The sequence below is a fragment of the Eptesicus fuscus genome, chromosome 7, assembly GCF_027574615.1.
Source record: "Eptesicus fuscus isolate TK198812 chromosome 7, DD_ASM_mEF_20220401, whole genome shotgun sequence".
NCBI lineage: Eukaryota > Metazoa > Chordata > Mammalia > Chiroptera > Vespertilionidae > Eptesicus > Eptesicus fuscus.
In genome coordinates this window covers 43,629,981-43,650,509 of record NC_072479.1, presented here as the reverse complement: position 1 = coordinate 43,650,509, position 20,529 = coordinate 43,629,981, and the positions used below count along the sequence as shown (strand labels likewise).

The 20,529-nt window shown below is 41.5% G+C and overlaps 1 long non-coding RNA gene across 1 annotated transcript; it reads left to right on the top strand.

The window, feature by feature from the left end:
- The first annotated feature begins 11,435 nt into the window (after positions 1-11,435).
- LOC114234172 (uncharacterized) lies at positions 11,436-20,289 on the top strand. The gene is made up of 4 exons (XR_003620376.2): positions 11,436-11,539; positions 18,742-18,919; positions 19,546-19,647; positions 20,131-20,289. It is a non-coding gene; the product is annotated as an uncharacterized LOC114234172 (long non-coding RNA).
- Positions 20,290-20,529: the final 240 nt, after the last annotated feature.

Sequence of the window (20,529 nt, the reverse complement as noted above, 5' to 3'; positions counted from 1 at the left end):
AAGCATAAAGGTGTGTTCTTAATTCCAAAATGTATGACGGAACCGAATGTTTGTTTTTCTGAAGTGAAAGTGATCAGGTCTGTTCTCCTGAATATCAGTTCCTATAACCGAAAGCCATGTTAGACTACTTACTGCCACATCGAAAGGGATAGGCCAAAAAATAAATACAGCTTAGGCAGGGTAAAAAAAAAAAAAAAAAAAAAAAAAAATTATTAAATCTTGAAAGACAAACTGCTGATTTCCAGTGGTGTTCTTGCCTCCTCCAATACCCCCTCAAAAAAAAAATGTACATATAACTCTTACATTAGAAAACGTTAATTAATGATGCTTGTGAGTCTCACTGTCTCTCCTCCCAACCAACCCTTTTTTAAAAATTCGATTTCATTTTAATAGACCTTAATATATTCTACGATTGACAGAACACCGTGCAGACCCTGAGAATGGGAAAGAAAGAAATCGTGTGGACAGTTCTTTAATATATTTGAGTAGTATTAACAAATATTCATTAAATAAAAGTATAATGCATCATGTGGTAAATTTCCAAATGACTGGTATAAGTGATAAGGGCTATCAGAATTGGAGGAGGGAGTCGCACCAAGGGCAGAGATGATTAGAAAATGCCTCAAGGAGAAATATTTGGACTCAGCCTTGAAGATCAGAAGGGCTGAAATAAGTCAAGAGGGAAATGCCACAAACAAAGGGCAGATGTCTGAATGCACTGGGGCAAGGCTTCTCCAGGAGCAATGAATGCAGTGTCTTTTACTTTTGTCATTTGTTGACTGAAGGAAACTTTCAAATATTAATACCAATCCTGGATGCTCTTTTTAAAGCATGTTGTGCACAGGCTTGCCTTCCTGAATCCTGACTGATGTCTCTGTTCTTCTTCTTCATCACTGAGATACTTAAAAATTCATTTAAAGGATCCACCTGATATATCTGAGGCAAAGAGAATATTAAATTAGTCCCAATGTGCCATGCATGCAGGGGGCCCTTGAAAAATGTTAATTGGTGATGATAGCAGCTCTACCGTGTAAATTAAGAATGGCACAGACAAGACACTGTGGAACGTAAAACAAAAGGCAGCCCAGATCTTACAGAGCAGGGAAGACGGAGCTCTGGTTGAACACAGCTTTGTGACCGAGTGATGCCATGGTGAAATCAGTAACAGCAAGCATGTGGGGTGTAGCCTGTCTGCTGAACAAGAGCAATGATAACTGCAGTAGTAGAGCTCCACGGAACAGGGAATAAACGACAAGAAAAATCTAACAGCGGATGGTAAAAATAACTTAGTCACAACCTGAATTTGCTAATATGTCTTATAGGGAGAAGACTATTTTACTTTATTTTTAAATGAAAATCTACCCCAGTTTTTTGAGACAAAGATGTAGAAATGAGAAAAAGGGACAACCTTAGCAAATGAGAGTTTGTAGCCTGTTTCGCCTGCTCTTACATTCCCCAATACTGCAGGAAACAGACCCAGTACCCTAGAAAGTTCCACCCCAAGTGTTTTGGGGAGTCCCTAGGAAATGTCTCACCTGTGCGTATAGCTACCACATAAACTGTACCCAGCAGCACTGCCAATAGCTGTGCTATTCCGATAGCCACACATCTGTAGATGTCATTCTTGCTGCTGGCCACCACAGCCACACCAGTTAAGGCCCTCTTACTGAGACAAGGGTGCCTGCTATACCTGGCTCCCTCATCCATTTGTTAATTTCTCTGTTTCTCAGACAAATTTGTTTATTGCCTTCAAGAGACTAGATTGGTACAACCTCTCTAAAGAGGAATTGGGGGGAAAAAGCAAAAACAAACAAACAAAAAACAAAAACAAGAGTAACTGGGCAATCCTTTTAACTCAGCAATTCAACTTCGGTAACTTTATCTTAGAGATATTCTTGCCCATATGTGAAAAATCTTTATTTGAGGTTATTTGCTGCATTGTCTACAGCAGTGATGGGCAACCTTTTGAGCTTGGTGTGTCAAACTTCACCAAAAAACTGAGCATAACTCGGGTAGTGTGTCACTTTGAGGAAAAAAACATTATTTCGCGATATTTATAGTTTAAATAACATAAATGTATAATTGTTATATGTAATTGTATTTAATAAACCAAAAACTAAATATTTAACTTACCTGCTTAATGACTTCTTTGTTCATCCGTCAGTCAGTTTCTTTTGTTGGTCTTGATATTATTTAGCTTGTGTGGGGTGCCGTGAACTAAGATAAGTGAGGGGGAGGGGGAATTCATTAACTAACCTGCCTATTAGTGACTTTCTTGTTGCTGAATTTCATTGGCTAAATCTTCAATTGAAGGTTGGTATTTTGTATACTTCAGGCCCAAGCAAGCGCTACTAACGTCATCTGTCAATCTGTTTCTTTTGTTGGTTTTGATATTATTTAACTCTGAGAATTAAGGCCTCACAAAAGTATGTAGAGGGAAAAAATTGTGAGTAAAGCCATTGCTATATTTTTCAGGGTGCTAAAGTGTCTGGTAGTCGGTTCCAGGCACTCCAAATTTCCTGTTCGTAGTGGCACTCCTCTTGATTCTCCAAGCGGCACCTTTCCAGATTCTCAAGCTTTGACCTCAAGTCGACAAACACCTGAGCCCAGATACTGTCTTGAAATTCTGCAAGTTGCATCTCCAAATCATCAATTTGCATCCATTGGAAACCATTTAATTCCAAACTACTGTAGACTGCTACATCAGGATACCTAATTATTTTCATGGTCTGTTCTAGACTTCTAAATTGACTAAATCTATCACTAAACTGGTCAAGTAACGAGTCTAAAACATGCTGGTACTTCATATGCAAGAGTTCCATTTAATTTTGTACAGCTGCACTGGCCTTCTCAAAATACTTTGTTACTCGAGGAAAATACTTATAAGTTTTAGTTTCTACATCTCGCTTGAAAATTTTAACTTTACTTTCAAAAGCTTTTATGTATCCAAACATAACGTCAATACTTTTGCCAAAACCTTGTCACTTTAAGTTCAGTTCATTAATATGAACAGAGAGATCAGTAAAAAACATCAGAGTGTTGACCCACTTATCATCATTAAGCTGAGGAAAGTTTCCCAGATCCTTAACGTCAAGAAATACCTTAATTTCTTCAAAGCACTCCACAAAGCGCTCAAGAACTTTGCCTCGACTCAGCCATCTTACATTATTGTACATCAGCAGTCCACTGTAGGTGGAATCAACCTCCAGTAAAAGTGCCGAAAATTCTCGCTTGTGAAGGGGACGAGCAGCTATTAAATTAACTATTTTTGTAACAACTGACTTTAAGTCGTTTAAGTCGGTGAATCCTGCCTTGGCACATAAAGCCTCCTGATGGATAATACAATGAAAAGGCACAATCGGATGTCCAATAGCTTCTGTAAACAATTTGACAAATTCGACATTTTCCCCCACCATATTTGGTGCCCCATCTGTCGTCACTGACACAACTTTAGAGATATCAATGCTTAGGTCACGAAATGTTTGTATAACAACCTTACATATTTCGCTTCCTGATTTACTTGTTGACACTGATACTAACTTTATCAACTCTTCTCTCATTGTGAGACCATCAGAATATCGACAAATAATGGCCAACTGAGCATGTGATGTGACATCAGTAGTTTCATCAAGAGAGATCGAAAAATATTTACACTTCCTTATGTCTCTCTTTAATTGATGTTGTACGTTTGTGTTCAGTCTCATTATTCGGTCTTTTATGATATTTCTACTGAGTGGTAACTCAGATATTCTCTTAATAATTGCATCTTTATTCTGCATATCGTGAAATAGGACTGGTGCACATCTTAGGAGAGTTTCTTTAATAAATTCTCCCTCACTGAGTGCTTTTCCATGCTGAGCTATAGAGTGAGCAATGCTCAAACTTGCAGATGTTAAATTTGTAGAGCCTTTCATAAATTTAAGGATGGAATTAGATTGGCTCTTATAAAGGTGTAGCTGCCTGGAAATGTATTCCTTCCTTTCATCCTCACTTTTTTCCAAGAGCTGGGAATGATTAGTTTCAAAATGTCTATCCCACGTTCTGCTTACTACCGTTTCAGTACATAGAACGCAAAATGATCTGCCATTTTTTTCTATGAAGCCATACATCTTGGTCCATGTCTCTTGAAAGGGTCGGCCACTGCTACTACCACTTCCTTTACTTAACCTTAGTTTTTTATTTTTTGGGTTCTCCATCAGGGGGGGCAGTGACAGAAGATAGAATTATAGATAGCTTGTTAGGCCTGCAGGCAATTAGGGGTTAACTAGCCTAACTAACCACAAAATGGTGCATATAACTGTCTTTTAGGAAAGGGCAGGGTTAATAAGCAGAAATAGAGGTTAATAAGGATGCACAACAGTAATAGTGGTGAAATGGAGTCTGCACTATGGAGCAAGATGGTGTTCCTTATGTGAATTAAAATGGCTGCCGCTATTTCTAATGGCGGGAAACGGCACCCATAGCACGCCACAAACCCTCGCCTCTCCCAGCCTCCCCCTCACTTATCTCAGTAATGATGGATTAGAAATCCATGACACCCCAGAACAGTAGATAATGGTTGCTGTGGTTAACTGTTATTTGGTTACTGGTAATGGCAGGGCCCCCAGAGATGTGTCCTCCGCTGTGTTCCGCTGCTCCCTGCTCTGCCGGCGGAAGTGAGGGCAAAGATCCCGGCTTAACCGGAAGTCCCAGAACTAGACGCTCTGTGCCGGACTTCTGTTGTTTTGGCCTACAGACCTCCGGCACAGAGTGTCTAATAGGGGAGGATGAAACATTTGCGACTAGAGTCTTGGAGTTAGAGACTCTAGTCGCAAATGTTTCATCCTCAGGAGCAGCAAATGTTTCATCCTCGGCATGCGGCCGCTGTCATCAGAAATGGCTACGCATGTCAGTGCTGACACGCGTGTCATAGGTTCGCCATCACTGGTCTACAGTAACAAAAGTTAAAAAGAACATACTTTAAATATCCATCTGCAGGGAACTAGTTAAATACATTATGGTTTCTTTAGGATCCAGAGTAAGAACCGGCTCTTCAGCAGGTTATCATACACAGATAACTTTTCCCCTCACTTTTCAGCCTCCACATGCCAGTGCAGGCTGCTCTGCTCCTTCAGATCTTCTGACCCTGCAGATTCAGGGATGGACCCCTGTGGAGTTGGACCCCCTTCAGGTCTCAAGTACCATATTCATCAGGATCCAGCCAGAAAAACAGAAACTGCCAAGAAGCATTTCAACAAATAAAACTTAATGTAAGCTATTGGTTAATTAGTTACTGGAGAACTTTAAAAAGCTAAAAGGAGAAAGAAAAGATAGTAATTCCAGGAAGCAGCTCACTCCCCTGAGGCTGAAAGAACAGAAGGAAAATGTTGAAATTAGTTGAACACTGAGGTTTGCTGGAGAGGCCTCATGAAGTTGGTCAGCTCTAAGAAGGGGTCACTGCTTAGCTGGTCCTGGTGCCTCTGAAGGGACAAAATGAGGCTGCCTTTGGGAATACCAAAAAGAAAAAAGGGGCGGGGGTGGAGACTGCAATGCGGCCGCTGTCATCAGAAATGGCTACGCATGTGGGCACACCCTGGAGTAAAAGGTTATTGATAAGGTGTTACTGAGGGAAAAAAAGAGTGTATTCAGTCACTAGTGTCCCTTATAGCAGACCTAACAGGGTGGGATCTAAAAAAAAAAAAAAAGCAATGTGTGGAAGAGTGTAATACTATACCCTAAGTTGGGGTAAAAGAAAGATGAAGAAAAGAAAGAAAAATGATATATTAAAGTGACATCATTCACAGATAACTTTTCCCCTCACTCATGAGTCTTAACACCATTAGCAGTAGCTATAAAGATGAAAAACATTTTATTCAACTTATAACTATATGGAAACTTTAAGATATTGGTAACTATCATTAGGGGCTATCCTCTTTACATAAATCCTTCCATTGAACCTTTCTAAATTCACTTTCATTTATACATATCACAGTAAGGCTATTCCTTCTTTAAGAAAAATACATATCAAAGTCCTTTAAAGCAACTTTTATTTGCACTTGAAATATAAATCACTCTATTAATACCATGAAGTCAATCACATCACAAATCTAATAATATCTCTTCATTTTCTCAATAGCAATTGAAACATTGGATAATATGTATTTGCCTCTAACTATATATTTAATTTTATTTAACAAACAAAAATGTATTATATATAAGCAAAAACATTGTCAGACAACAAGGGTTGGAAGAAAATATACAAAGTGAGTTGAGACACAGCCCCTGCCTTCAAATCTGATTGCAGTCATTTTGGGGAGACAGACACAAAGACCACAGGAAATGAATAGAAAGAAGGAAGCAAGGAAGGGGCTAATGTGAAGATGCTTTTAAATCTAGTGCCAGAAAGTTTGATCTAAGACTGAGGACTCAAAAGCAGACAGGATAAGGGAGCTGCTTTTAAATTCCACCCTGGGAAACACCTGATCTAGAGGACCTTTCACTTTCTCTTTTGTTCTGCCCTAGATAGCTGAATCCAGGCCAGATGATCCTGGGGAAGATTTAACTAACTTTTCCTCAATATTGGTTCCCAAAAGGGCAAATTACTTGCTGTCTGTTGTCTCTCTTCTATTTCCTTATTGTTTCAGAGTAAAGCAGTTTCAGAAACTACAGTTTTCTTAACATTTAAGCCTGTATTTGCATATATATGATTTTCTTTGAAATACCTTACAAGGTAACTTGAAAATTCAATTTCCAGGCTTGGTAAAGCTCTTGAGCTCTTCTAGGCTCACACTTAACTGGGTTTCCTTGGTAAATCCTGAGCTCAGCCTTTGCCACAAAGCAATCAGTCTGAGAACCATTTTCTTTGGTGTTTTTCCATAGGTATTAACTTCTTTCTCCTCCTTTGAATGGATTTGTGATTGCACAGTTTAAGAAAAAAAAGACAAAATCAACAGATTCTTTTTCAGAAGCAAAACTGCTGATATTGTACATTAATGGCAGTAAAAATAAACAGGGTCTGTGATTAAGACTTACCACTGAGCCAAGTGCAATTTGCCTCCACACCTATAGCTATGGATTGCCTTTGTTGACAAAGAAGTGTCTGCATTTTAAATTCATAAGGCACCTTTTAGAAAGACTCTAGGTTCTCTCGACAGCTTAGATGTGTGTGTGTGTGTGTGTGTGTGTGTGTGTGTGTGTGTGTGTGTTTGCATGTGTTTGCAAGTGCGCCTGAGGGACTCCTAGCCATATAAGGCTGTGGTTGACTATAGTAATTCTCAGTGAGGTATAAACCACTGCAGGCCACCATAATAATACAGTGGACATCTGCTGAACAAGACACAGGGAACAAAATCTAGCCTCATAAAATTTCTTTCATTTAACACCTTCACTGCTGATGATTCTGTTATCTAAGAATTGCCTTCCTTTTCTTTACTGATTATTCATTGTCTTAAATTATCATCCCTACAAAGGCACCTACTGGGACACAGATTTTTCTAGAATTGCCAACTCTACAGATTTGGAAGCATTCATTCTCTGACCACTTAAAACCAGATGTCATGGTCAGATCTAAGGATGCTACCTACCTGCCTTCCTAAGAATCTTGGCCCTAGAGTCTAATTCATCTCTCCCAATAATGTAAACTACTTGTATCATCATCTATTGCTACAATAATGCTGTATAAAAAACATCCCAAATATAGCAGCTTAAAACAATAATCATTTATTATTGCTCATTAATCCGTGGGTCAGTTGGCCAATTCTACTGGTCTAGCTTGAGCTTCACTGGCCTGACTGAGCTTGCTCATGTATTTGTGGTCAGCTGATGGTTAGCTAGAGGCTGACCGGTCTCTTATCATCATCTTCCAGCAGGCTAGCCTGGATCGTTTTCATGGAGTTCCAAGTGGAAAAACAAAGTGTGCAAGGGCCCTTGAGGATCAGGCTTAGAAATGGCACATCATTTCTAGCATATTCCATTGGCCAAAGCAAGTCAAAAGGCTGGCCAGAATTCAAGGGCTATGGAAATAGATTCAACTCCTGAATAGGAGGAGTTACAAAGTCACATTGTTAAGGAAAGATACAAAATTGGGGCTATTATTGCAATAAATCTGCCTCAGCACTGATATATTCTGAAAATAATATTTCTGTTTTAAATAACTAGAATAAATTATGTTCTCTGACCAATACAATGGTGGGTTAGACACTTTCACTTATCTCTGTTCCCTCTTAAAACTCTATAAAATGATAGTAAACGAGTGAAACTGGTGAGGTCGAAGAGAATGGCAGAGGAGACAACAGCAACATCGAAATATTGACAGATACTGGTGATGTGGAGAGCAGAGTCTGTTGCAGGCTGGGTTCTCTGGGAAGCGGACCCCACAATGAAGGTGAATGTGCTGAGTGTTTATTAGTGAGAGCTTTTGGAATCCACACCTGTGGGAGGGACAGCAAGGGAGCAGGACTGCGTAGAAGTCGAGCTGCAAGGCAAGCCAGACAACAGCCTCACTGTCCCCACATGGGGAGTCCAGAACTAAAATGGCCTGTCACAATTGTCCTTCATTGGACCACAATGGACTTCCCTAGGAAGGGCATAGCCTGGGGAAAGTGGCTCTCTGTTGTATAAGTCCAATAATCCCTAAAGGAATGACAATAAAGAGCATTCCCAACTATCCTTCCTTGAGGCAGGATATGAACAGTACTCATAAGCTACTAAGCAGTCAGTGTTCCTAACAAGCAACACATATTTGAAGCCATAGACAAAAATACCTCCTGCTGGGAGCTAGTCTCAATGCAGCTCTCAGAGTCTTAGTCCCCAAACTTTCATTAGTGAAGGAGGGTACCTATCAACATTGGTGCCCTTAGCTCTGGCTCAAAACCCCAGACAAAACACTACACCTGTGTTTGCTGTCCCCTTTCCCCTCCGTAGGTATCTCCTTTACCTTCCCATGTGGCACGGTATTATGCTTGGACCTGTGGCAGACCATCCACAGCCTTGTGCTTCCGGAGATGCTGGTGGTGTTGGTGCCATTTAAACAATTAGAAAAGCCAGATGCAGGGGCTAATAGGACGTGAATTCCACAGGCAAAGGAAGGATGGGAATGGTGCTGAGAGGAGCACAAGAACCCCAACCCTGGAAGGGAGCAAGGGGAAAGGAACTGGAGCTGAGGAGCTGAGCCCAGGACTTGTAGGCATATAAAACACAGTATTAAGAAAAATTGTCAGTATCAGTGAACCAAAAAGATAAGAGAATATTGGCTCTCTATTATTGCATTAAATCTGCCTCAGCACTGAATATCTATTGCAGCACAATAAGGAGTGTACATGTCATAAAGTGCATTTTATAAATTGATTAAAAATCTAAACCTGTGCTATATGGACAGGTGTTAGGATTTGTTACTTATTCCTTGTAATCCAAGGATCCATAACACTAGAGGGCACATGAGCCAGAGGGCAATGTCATTCTCTCCTGATGAGAGAAAACTCTTTGAAACAAATCCATGTTTCAAATAAATGTTCTCTGTACAGTATAAGCCAGTTTCCTAGTTGAATTGTGATGCTCTCTTGATCATGGATTTTTATTGTTAAGAAAGCAGTGTCTATTTCCAATTATGCTTCACCTTAGCCAAATGTACTAGTAAAATATGGGCAGATACTTCATGAATTGAAAAGTGTTAAAGAAATGTGAGCACTTTGGGTATTAGTATTAAGAATAGTCTGCTTTTATACCACTCATCTTTGCCATTCTTAAACAGTGGAACTCACATAGTTTAACATTATTAATCTCTCAGGCTCAAATTTATTATTATTCTCTAGTGTTTATTGAGTGCTTGCTACATGTCTTAAGAAAGTGCTGTATTAGAATGCTTCCACCAGGAAAACAGCCACTGCATGTGGAATAAAGGACTTCATGTATAGAAATGACAGCTTACATGGTTGAGTAAGGAGCTGGGGGAGTAAAGGTCCCGAACAGGGGTGGGGACCTTTTTTCTGCCAAGGGCCATTTGGATATTTTTTACATCATTTGTGGGTCATATAAAATTATCAACTTAAAAATTAGCCTACTATATTTGTTCAAACAATTAATCAACTCATTCCTAACGCCCTGACAGGGCCAGACCAAATGATTTCATAGGCCTTGTATGGCGTGCAGGCCAGACATTCCCCACCCCCGGTCTAGAAAGTGGCAGCCAAGATGAGTGGGAAAAGAGTCACTGATGTCTTCAGTCTGAAGTCCTAGAGTGTGGGTGGAGAAACTCAGCTCCTGAGGGAGGGGAAAGGAGGAAGTTGTCCAATAATTCTGCCATAGCTTCAGTGAGAACTAATGGAAAAGGCTGTGAGCCCATGTCTGGTGAAGCCCCGATGAACCTTAGCAACCATTATCTCAAAAACAATGGTTTCTTTTCACTTCTGCCTTCCAACTCTTGCATAAGTCAACTCAGTCTCATTCACAAACTCCAACCCAGAACCGCATAGGAAGGGGGATTCTGAGAAAGGAAGTTCCCAGCCTTAGACAGAAGTAATGTTGATAGGGCCAAGTTACCAACAGGCAAGGCAGCAACCAGACAACTCTAATATCTAGGAGGTAAGTGCAATCATTAACATGTTTTGGCAGTTAAAATTCTGAGATGTTCAATAACTTGCCTGAGGTTACACACTAATAGGTGGCTGAGCTAAAACTCAAGCCCAGGTCTGTCAGATGCCTATGATCATACTTAACAAGTATTCTCAAATGGCCCTTAAAAATCTTTATAAATACTGATTATCTGTCATAACATTTCTCTTAATATTATTTTCTGTCTCTGTGAGTACCAGAGGCATATGTTTTGACTATTCTAAAACATTGTGGGTAAGAGATAGAGATCTCAAAATTAAATTGATATGTCAGGGACATTTCTGCTGCCCATGGTATCAGGTGAATTGTTAGGCAGCTTACTGGCTGGGGAAAAATTAATGTCTATGCCCCTCTCTTCCCCAGTCTTTCCACATACTGTGCCCTACACAGTGCTACCTTGAACCCTCCTTTTGGATAAAGGGAAGGGTATGCTTTCCATTATCTCAAGCTGAATTAGAAGAGCTTCAAGGGAAAAATTGGAGCGCCTGACACGGGTTCCCTAGACTTTGTGAAACAGAAAGGCTATTGTCTATTTCCTCCCTGGTAGGGAAACACAGTGGAAAAGGATTACAGCTAGAGTTGCTGGTGTAATGGCAGAGTGAAGAAAGTGGTAGGAACAAACTACACTTATGCCCACAGTAGGACAAGATTGTCTGAGTTGCCTTGTGGGTTAAGTTAAACAGATAGGAGGGAGCCAACTTGGGGTCATGTTCACTCCTACCTAAGGGCATTGCCTAGAGAGTAACTGTGACACGCCGGTGGGTTGCTACGGTCCAGGTACCAAGGATGGGATCATGGTGGCTATGGCGGTGCAACCCCACCCACACCAAGGGAGCTGCAGTCAGAAGTCTTAGTGGGCACACCTCCAAAACGTCCCTCAAGGGAAAGAGCAATCGTGCACCTGCCACCTCAGAGGAAATCATCAGATTACAGACAGCACAAGCCACAAAAGGTATTTTTCATTAATCCCCTCTCCTTTGAGTCTGGCCCTGGAAATGTCAGAAATGGCACCTAGAAAAAAGGGAGAAATTGAAGAACAGGGAACACAAGGAAGCAGAGAAGTCAATTACGCATCTGTCCCCAATCAGGCACAATTTGGGCTTGGAGAGGAATGGCAAAAGGAAAGGAAAAAGGAACTGGATCATAGTTTTATTCTACATGGGAACTTTTTAAATCACCAATAGAAGGCTATTCTTGTGACTAAACATAACCAAGGCTTTTTCTTTTCCTAAGAGTGACTGAAAAGTTTGGGAGTTAACTGAGATTACATCCAGGAATGGGATTTAACAGGGAGAGATGGGAAAGAACAAAGTCAATTTCTGCTTTATCCTTTTCAGTCCATCTTGTAGGTAAGATGATTATACCAATACAGTAGGAACAATGGGAGAACATAAAAGAACTCTTAGCAACTAAAAACATAAAACAATCTTAAACTGTCATATAAGAGTTAGAAAATACAGTTCAGGGCACCTTCTAGAAGTTAGGTCAAAAAGAAAAATCCATAAAAATAAAAGACAATACAAATCAACAGTCATTGAGGAGGTTCAAATTCTGACATTATAATAGGAGTTTAGAAAGAGAAAACAGGAACAAAATGTATAAAAATAAATTACAAAAAAATGCAAGAAATCATCCCAGAATTGAAAAAATGAGTGTCCAAATTAAAAGCGCTCACCAAGCATTTGCCTTAATTCTTTTAGCAAATATTTAAAAGCACCCTATTCTAGAACTACAGCAAAAGATAAAACAAGGTAAAGTCCCTGCCAAGGAGTTTGCATCCTACTGGAAGGAGACAAGTGATGTGATGTGTCAGATAGTAATAGGTGTTATTAAGGAAAATAAATCAGGATAAAGGAATATGGAATAATGGGATTGCTATCATTGGTCATGTGGTCAGGGAAGTCTCTCTGATAAGGTGACAGTTGAACAGAGGGAACAAGAGATGCAGACATACTGTAAATATAAGCACAGCAGGGACAAGGTTCTTTATCCACCTTGTATACTGATATATCCCAGCTACCTGTGCCTAACACATAGTAGGCATTCCAGAAACATTTATTGAATGAGTAACTCAAGGCATAGGGAACAGCATGTGCAAAGGTCCCGACATAAGAACTTCCTGGGCTTGTTCAAGAATGCCAGTGCATGTGGAGTAGAGGAAGCTTGGGGAGAAATGGTAGGTAATGACCTCTTATAGACAGACCATGGCAAGGACTCTGGATTTTATTCTGAGATAGATGAAGATCCACTGCAGAGTTCTGGACATCAGAGTGTCAAGATACGATTGACATTGCTACAGAACTACCCTTGCTTCTGTGAGACAAATAGTAAGGGAACTATGGTGGGAGTAGAAGACCACACTAGTCCAGGCAAACATTATCAGTGGCTTAGGGTAGGGCAGTGATTTTCAACCTTTTTCATCTCATGACACACATAAACTAATTTCTAAAATTCTGCACACACTAAAAATATATTTTTGCCGATCTGACAAAAAATAGGTATAATTTTGATTGATTTACACAAATAAAGATAGTAATAGTAATTACCTACACTTTTAGCTCCAAAGTGACTTTTAAAAATCTTTTGCCTAAATTTGTATATCAGGATTTCTGGTACCAAGAATTAACCAATCAGACACAACCTTATTATGTGATGTAACCAATAAGATACAACTCTACTATATGACCTACTGGTATATAGTCATGGTTCAAGACAGGGCATTCACACTTGTTGGCTACTGTTGTGTTGTCTGTTGTCATTACCCTACCTAATAATAGACAAATATGCAAATTGACCGTACCTTCGCTATGCCCACGATTGGCCAGGAGGCGCGGGGAGGCGGGACTCGGGGTGGCCTGGGGTGGCCAATTGGGCCGGCGGGACGCTGAGCTCGCGTCGCCTGTGGCGGCGCGAGCTCAGCGTCTGCCCATGGCTTTGCTGCAGCACAGAAGGGGCCTCTAGGGCAGCAAGCTCATGCCCTGCAGCGGACCATCAAAAGCATGGGAGCTGGGTGCCTGTCTGCTGGTGCACCAGGCCTTTCAGAAGCCTCCGGCACAGCGGAGGCTTCTGAAAGGCCTGGTGCACCAGCAGACAGACACCCAGCTCTCCCGTGATCGAAAGCAAAAGCATGTAGGGGACCCTACATGTGCAAGATTTAATCATGCACTGGGCCTCTAGTCCTATATAATAAAAGGCTAATATGCAAATAGACGAAACGGCGGAACAACTGAACAACCGGTTGCTATGACGTGTGCTGACCACCAGGGGGCATATGTAGAACATGGCGGGCGTCGGCCATGGCAGGATGGTGGAGCAGGTGAGCAGGGGCGCCAGACCAAGGCAGGATGCTGGTCGCTGTCTTCAGGATGAGCCTCTGGTGGTTACTGAAAATTCTTTGCTTCTGCATGTGCTGCAGTCCCACCCAGTGCTTGCACCTGCTGCCAGCACCAGCCCCGCTCGCACCTGCAGCCAGCGCCAGAGCCACTGCTCACACCCACTGCTGGTGCCCAGCGCTGGTCCCAATCACTTGGCACCATCAGTGGGTGCGAGACACAGCTGCTGGCCCTGATTGCCCCTGAGGGCTTTTCCACCTCCCCCTGCTCCTGAGGGGTGATTGGAGCAGCAGCTGCTGCTCGCATCCACTGATTGTGCCAGCCCCGCTCACACCCCCTGCTGTCACCGGCCCCAATTGCTCTGCGCCTTCAGCAGGTGGGAGCGGGGCTGGCACTGTCAGCGCATGGGAGTGGCAGTGGTGGGAGCGGGACTGCCGGCAGACGGGACCGAGGGCCATGGCAGGAGGGACTGGGTGGGGGCACAGAGGATGGGCTGAGACCCACTCCTGTGCCCACTGCAGCCTTGTGGCCCACAGTTCTTTTCAAGGTGCATGAATTCGTGTACTGGGCCCCTAGTTTTATTTGAAAATCTAAGGGAAAGGGTTGGTTGGTGCCCCAGATTAAATAGTCAGGTATTTAGCATAATACTCTGCAGGCCCACCCATGTTGTTGCAAATGGTAAGAGTTCTTTTTTTTTTTTTTATTGCCGCAGGGTATTCCATTGTGTAAATGTACCGTAGCTTTTTTATCCACTCATCTGCTCCTGGGCACTTAGCTATTGTAAATTGTGCTGCTATGAACATAGGAGTGCATGCATTCTTTCTGATGAGTGCTTCGGGTTTCCTAGGATATATTCCTAGAAGTTGGATCTCTGGGTCAAATGGCAGTTCCATATTTAATTTTTTGAGGAAACTCCATACTGTTTCGACAGTGGCTGCACCAGTCTGCATTCCCACCAGCAGTGTACTAGGGTTCCCTCCACAACCTCACCAGTCCTTGTCATTTGTTTATTTGTTGATGGTAGCCATTCTGACAGGTGTGAGGTGATACCTCATTGTCATTTTAATTTGCATCTCTCAGATGATTAGTGACTTTGAGCATTTTTTCATGTCTCTTGGCCATCTGTATGTCTGCTTTGGAGAAGGGTCTATTTAGGTCCTTTGCCCATTTTTTAATTGGATTGTTTGTCTTCCTTTGTTAAGTTGTATAAGTTCCCTATATATTTTAGAGATTAACCCTTTATTGGATGTATCATTGGTAAATATGGACATATTTGCCCATGTAGTGGGCTCTCTTGCTATTTTGTTGATGGTTTCTTTTGCAGTGCAGGAGCTTTTTATTTTAATCAGTCAGAGAAAGATAAGTATCACATGATCTCACTCATATGTGGAGTCTAATGAGCAAAATAAACTGATGAACAAAAATAGACATAGAAGCATGAACAGAGCGTTGAACCTCAGAGGGAAGGCAAGGGAGGGTGGGTGGGAAGAGGTCAACCAATGAACTTGTATGCATATATGCACAACCCTTGGACATGGACAATGGGGTGGTTATGGCAAGGGTGGAGAGGAAATGGGGGCAGGCTGGAAGAAGTTAATGGGAGGAAAAGGAGGACCTATGTAATATTTTCAACAATAATTTTTTTAAAAAAATAGCCAGGTATTGCAGGTTTTAAAAATTCTTGCAGCACACTAGTTGAAGATCACTGGAATAGGGTAAATTTCAGTGGAGATAATAAGAAGTGATTGGATTATCAATAAATCTTAAGACAGATGGACAAGACTTACTGATGATTTGATGTCATGTCTGAGAGAAATAGAAAAGTTAAGGATGAAGCCAAGGTTTGTAGCCCAAACAGCTAGAAGGCTGAAGGGGAAAACTGTTAAATTCAGGGTACAGGTGCAAGGGTGAGTATTAGGGGTTATTTTGGACTTACTAATTTTGAGACGCCTAAAAGATAAACAATTTGAGATGTCACATATATTTCTTTGCTAAATAAATAAATTTAGTATATGTGTGTGTGGGGGGGGGGGGGGCAGGAAGGGAGGATGCATATTCAAGTTTATCCTCCTCAATGTAGTGCATCTATCTCAAGGGCCAGACAGGTGACCAGATTTTAGGGCCCATTTCCAACCCCAAGACTTGACATTTTAATAGTCCTCGCAGCCAGAGTAAAAGCTATTGATTCTCCCTTTTATGACTCCTACAGGATCTTTCTTCCCCACATGTATTCACTTCCTCCCTCTTTCCTCTAGCTTCTTGAGTTATAGGTCTCTCTTATTTTGGGGTAAAAAAAAAACAAAACAAAAAAACACACCTTTCTTTATTCTTCATTTTCCTGACAAAACTTACCCCTTCAGTCTGTGATGAAGTTTGCTCTCCTTAATACTAATTTCTGTCTCCAGGCCTCTCCCCAAACCAGTCCTCTCAGGGACAGGGCTGCAGCCTATTCTCTGATCTCTTCACCCTAATAGGCTGGGGATCTGCAGGCTTGGGCTCCGCACCATTCCCTGTGGTTAACTTCTCAGTATGGACCTCCCCCAGCATTCATCCTTGGCCATCTGCTCTCCTTTCTGCATGCTTTCTCCCTCAGAAAGCTCATCCATTCCCATAACTGCAATTAACACCTTTTTGCTGATGACTCCCAACTGTTATTTTATGTCTTCACTTCTTTTCAGAGAAGACTTCCTGAAAGTAACTGTAGTGGTCTAGCATAAGCAGTAAAATCAGACAGCTTGGATTTAAATCTCAGTTTAACTATTTAAAACTGGGGTCATATTTAACCTCTCATCCTCCAAAATATGTGAGTAATAATAATAATCATATCAATTACAAACAGTTTCTATGAGGATGAAATGAGTTTACCTGTATAAAACACAGTACCAGACACATAGTAAATAAATGTTAGCTATCATTATTGGAGATCACACTGTCACTGCAAACTCAATTTATACATCACCAAACTCCTATTTGCTCTCTTCCCCTTTAATCAGTTCTCAAGTTTTTCTTTGATATCTCTATCAGACACACAGATTTGAACATTTGTAATAATCTTTGATTTATTCTCTACTTCAATTCCTTTATCCAGTCAGTTGACAGTCTTGCTTACTTTTCTACTAATTTTTCCCTGAAATGTCACTTCAGTCTTTTTCTTTCCTCTTCACCCTCTTCTATGCTCCAGACCAGCCCCATCTCCTCACACTAACACAACCAGAGCAACCACCTCCTCACTAGTCTCCGTGGACTCAGCTTCCAACCCCCAAACCATGGAGATCTTAGCTAAGACCTCATTTATTGTTCTATCCTTCACTCAGAAACTTTCAGCTCCCCCTGTTTCCATTCCCATCAGGTGAAGAATCTTCTGAGTAGAGAGAACTTTCTAGAACTTACATAATATAGCTCCATTCTGTGCAATCTCATTTCCTTTCACTCACCTGCTTTGCCACTCTGTTTCCCCACTGCCCCCAAGATCATCTCATGTTCTTTCTGGCCTCTCTGCTTTCTTGCATGTTCTCACCTGGAGTGACCCCTCACTTTTCTCCACCTGTCTCAGCCCTACCTGTTCTTCAGCCCAGTTCAATCTCCCTGAGGTATATAATCCCATTTGATCTCATTCTTTCTATTATTGCCACACCTAAAGTCAGCATTTGACCCCAATTATATATTGTAGCATATTATTCCATACTAGGAGCCCGTTGCACGAAGTTTCGTGCAATAGACTTTTCCTTCACCTGGCTGCCGGCACCAGTTATCCGCCAGCAGCAGTTATCCTCTGGCCACCCGCCGATGTGCAGGCAAGCCTTGGATGGCGGCTTCCCAGCTGCCCAGGGCTGGCTGAAGCTCCTTCCCCTGATCACCAGGTCGCCTCCCACCCCTGAGGGCTCCCAGACTGTGAGAGGGGGCAGGCTGGGCTGAGGGACCCCCCTCCAGTGCATGCATTTTCATGCACCGGGCCTCTATAATAATAAAGGTGTAATATGCTAATTAGACTGGACAGCCGAATGACCTTCCAGATGACTTTCCAGAGGAAGCCAGGGCTGCAAGGGCCGAGGCAAGCCACTGCGGCTGCGAGGGCCAAGCCCCTTGCATGAATTTTGTGCATTGGGCATCTAGTAACATAATAATAATAACAATACACACTACACTATATACCAAGTACTCATCTAAGGAGCTTTACATATACCAAATTGTTTAATCCTCACAATAATTCTATAAAGTATAAGTATTACTATTACTGTTTTACAGCTGAGGAAACTAAGACACAGAGAGGTTAAGTAATTGCCCATGATTGATAACTGATCCAGAGTAATCTTCACATGCAGAGGTATTGTAAAAAAAATTTAAAAATACATTGATGACTCAAGGAAAGTAAATCCTACGACTCACCCTGACTTCAGTGATACAAAATGTTTTCCTGGGTTGTGAAGGAAAAGGAATAAGTAAGAATCACATTTTTTAAAATAAAGATGCAATATGTCTTTTTTTTTCTGATTCTAGATGGATCACAGAAGAGACCTAAAAGTAATCTGGTCCCACTCCTACATCCCTACTCCCATTTTATAGATGAAGTCACTAGAATTGCTTTGACAACCAGCCGTTCATTATGAAATAAGCATCCTTATAAATTGGCAACTACCATGCTCTCGGAGACACAGGAGACATAGTATGTTCTGAAAGTCACATGCCTCTCTTCTTTCCTTGTCACAAGGAACGGTTTTGGATATGCACAAATAATGAAGTACTGAACTAACTTGTGTCTGTTTGAAAATCAGTTAAGTATTTCCCACACATAACAGCTAGTCCACACCTACCTGAACTCTAGGTCTTCATTCTTGAGAAGTGAGTGCCACGGGGCTGACTGATCCCTTGATGGCTGGCTGAACAGGCTGCACTCTAACACCGAAAGCCAGAGCCTGAAAAGCTGGGCTCTCCCCTCCAACACTCATCACCTCTCATGTGTGAAGGAAAGACTACCTTGACTCCAGTCCATGATGAATGTGGTAAGTTGAAGAATCGAACAAATCATTTTCCTGTGGCCTATGTAGGAATTTGTACCTGTTGTCTTTTTCTTAGAGTAGGCGAGGGAAACAGTAGCCTGCTCAGAAAACTCTGCCCAGTGAAAGGCTGGCCCTTCAGAGTATCTGCCCTGGTTGCCACACACAGGTTTTGCAAACCTGGTTTAAAAGGTCTCAAAATAGTAATCTTTTCTTACAGTTTAAAAAAATTAAATGGGAATTAAGAAAACTTGCAATACATTGTTTTTACCACCTCACTGGTATTCAAATATGTTTTTTCTAAGCTTGGATGATTTCCATATGGGTGGAAGACTTTAGACTTAGTTTTATTAAAGACAATGAACATCACTTTGAAACAGTAGTTATCTATATGTCATTCCACCTCCAGCAATATACTACTTGTGTGTGAAGATGTTTTCACTGCCACACACTGGCATTCAGGTGGATTATTGGCTGTCTTGTCCTTGCATCTAATCTGCCTTAATGGAAACTTCTTAATCTTTTGGGCCTTGAGTGTCTTCAGCTCAAAAGAGTCTGCATGCCAAAGTGGCACATTCTGGGGAGACTTGTTCTGAACCCCTTCATTTTCTATCCTCCAACACTACTGAAAGTGGCTTAAGGCACTACAGATACCAACAGCAGCCTGCCAGATGAAGCAGAAAAGCTGCAGGAAGCAGACATTGTGAGAGAAAAGTGCGTGCAGATCCCCTGAGGTAGGTGTGCGTTAACGTAACCATGGTTTTTAATCTCCTCAGATACTCTCCCTGTAACTATACATGCTTTGTATAGTATGTTCAAAAGAAACATGATAATGGCTAACAGCTGGACTCTTTCTAGCACTTTCTTATCAAGACTTGCTAGTTTGCAGCTTCCCAGAACAAAGTGTCTCCAATGCTTAAGCCCAGAAGCTTGATTTATATTTAGTGTGATGAACCTTATCAAACTTTTATTATCAATTGGTTTGTAGGATAATATATGTACGGAGCAGCTATTGTATATACGTAAAGATGACTTATTTTAATACATTAGAACTTTCCATTTAACATTCTCTTAGCCCTGAGAATTAGAATGTCTCCTTTGTTTTTATGTAGATAGTTGCCATTTAGCCAGCTGCCATAAGATAGCCATCTCCATCTGATTTCTTTGGAGCTACAATTCACATATTAAACTGGAATCCATATCTTTTATCCACCTAGGGTGGTGAACAGAGAAGATCCTGTCCACAATTGGTCTAACACCTGTGTGTTCTCTCTCATAAAAGCCAATCCCACGTTAAATCTTAGACAATGTATAATCATTACAGCCCTTCTGGAACTCCCAAATGCCAAGGCATTTGTTCCACAAGACAGCCTGGAACCAAGATGTAATCAAGCCTTCCACTTGTCCCACTGGACTGGGCTATGAATCATCTCCCTTTCTTACCCAACTGGCACAGATAAATAGCAACTGAACAGCATTTTGTCTTCTGAAGAGTACAATGTCCTTAAATTACCATACGGTGCTGGTTGTTGTATTCACTGGCAGCTTTTATAAAACCAGACATAGGAAGTCCAAACTAATCTCAGGAAGCAGCCCACGTGTGGAGAAATCCCACC